Here is a 2,165-nt window from a genome sequence, read left to right as displayed (position 1 = left end):
GCGCTTATTCTATACTTGGTCAAGCATACAAATATCTGCTATCTATGTCTGTAACACAAGTGTCCGGTGAACAAAGCTTTTCTATGTTAAAATTAATTAAAAGCAGGCTAAGATACTTATAAGTATATCGCAAGAAAATCTAGAAGCCTTCGTGTTAATGTCAGTGGAGAAGGATTTTTTAAACGAAATACATTCTAGTGATGTCATTAATATTATTGCTCAACAAAGCAAGCTTCTAAATAAAAAATTAATATTGTAGAATATAGACTTGTGCTTATTGTAATTTTTGTCAATGTTGTATTTTGAATATATTTAAATACATTTTTTTTTATTTGTGGGCTGGGCTGGTAATAAATTTTCCACACAAAAATTTTAGGGCCAGTCCGCCCCTGTTCGCAGGAATTCAGGGTGGAAATCATAGTTATGTCTGGGACATTTCTGACAGGTGGAATATCACGGCTGACGCGTATTCAAGGAGCGAGCGATGGGGACTATCGACCCAATCTTCCAATATTCCAACAACCCAAAAACTCAGCATTTATACATTAAAACTTAAAACTGTCAAACCCATCTCTGGCTTGCTTGTATTGGATGGATTAGATTGTACCCAGCGTAGTGCTTATTAATTTTTTCATCATTCAATACAAATAAATAAATAAAATGTTTATGCAAAACTACACATTTACAGTATTAAAAGACTTTTCTTTTATTAGCGGTAGTCCGGCAGTTCTCAAAGCAACAGACTAACGTGTTTGTCGCTTCGTAAACTATTCAAGCAACTGCCCAAGAAACAGAAGTTAGATTAAAAAGAAATTTTTATAAATGATATCTAAGGAGGCCTGACGTCAAGGTCATTGATTTCGATCACACTCGATTAGGTTATATTGCATCCCCAACGAATGACACGTGCCAACTATAAAATGCAACACCAAAATCAAAGTCGAAAATCAGTCAATCAGTTAAAACCCTCATAATACCAAACGTTTGTCGACTGGTTGGTGGTTCGTAGGAGCGCGCCAGTCGCCTTGAGGTTCCAGGCCTGAAGGTTGTGGTTTCGCTTCCATGTATGGAATCCCTTCTGTAATTAATTTTTTTTTCTTTCGATTTTATTAAACTATGATTTTTAATTCATTAAAGGTATTTTACATTCATTATATTTAAAAATTATTTTCAAATATTCATGTACTGTACATGTGAGGTTCGTGCATAATGTGAGATCAGCCGGGGTTACGGAGTAGGTAGTACTCGTGTAACACTTAATCGGCACTATTCCGCGAGAATAGTTCTCCGAGTTTCGGATCGAGAGATCCGATCTTATGTCAAGATTCGTTTGACCGGGAGGGCTTTTAATAATGATCCAAATCGCGAGATTCGGATCTACGTCAGGATGCTGACACCAGTTTGTCAATTTATCGATGCGCGGACAAACACGCATATACGATCTGATTCGGTCACACAAACAAGAGACATCCCAATTAAAAACGAAATAATAAATTTAATAAAACAAGAATATAAACTCATACAGAATGTGGATAAACGAGAGACAGAACTACTACAAATACTATACAAATCGGACGATAGCTATACTTATCTTCAACCCAATTCGCGATCGAGAGAGAGAGCTCACAAAATCGTTATTAAACATACAATCTGATTCAGTGGTCGTTCGTCTTCTTCTCTGTAGGTAAGGGACACCTTGTAGATAAAGTTCATTTACTTCTTCGGATGGGAGATCAATATGTGCACAAAACCAAAGTATATTTTCTAAGTGCAGACTCTGGACTTATTCTAAGTGACTCGTCTAAGGGCGTTGGTCATCAGGAGGAAAATGTATGTGGAGTTTGGACGCTTTCAGATCTGTCGCTCAACTCCCCGAATTCTGACAAGTTCCCTGTATATCTTCGGAATACCGACCAATCATCGGCCAGTAACTCTTTCGTGAGAACGGATGAAAGGGGAATGAATGAGGGGTAACCATTTCCCATCTGAGCAGGATTTTAACCAGATAAGGGAAAGTCAGAGGATGTACTAACTTCAGTGAAAGGAAGTGACATCTGTTATCTGCCTATTCCCACGTTAAAACAGTATTTTTCTCACCAAAAATGAAGTAATATTTGGTGACATTATTTTAACATTATTAATAAAATATTAATTTAGACCCAGGG

The sequence above is a fragment of the Centruroides sculpturatus genome, unplaced genomic scaffold (assembly GCF_000671375.1).
Source record: "Centruroides sculpturatus isolate CEXI.00-Female unplaced genomic scaffold, Cexi_2.0 scaffold553, whole genome shotgun sequence".
Lineage (NCBI taxonomy): Eukaryota > Metazoa > Arthropoda > Arachnida > Scorpiones > Buthidae > Centruroides > Centruroides sculpturatus.
This window is presented reverse-complemented; position numbering follows the sequence as displayed.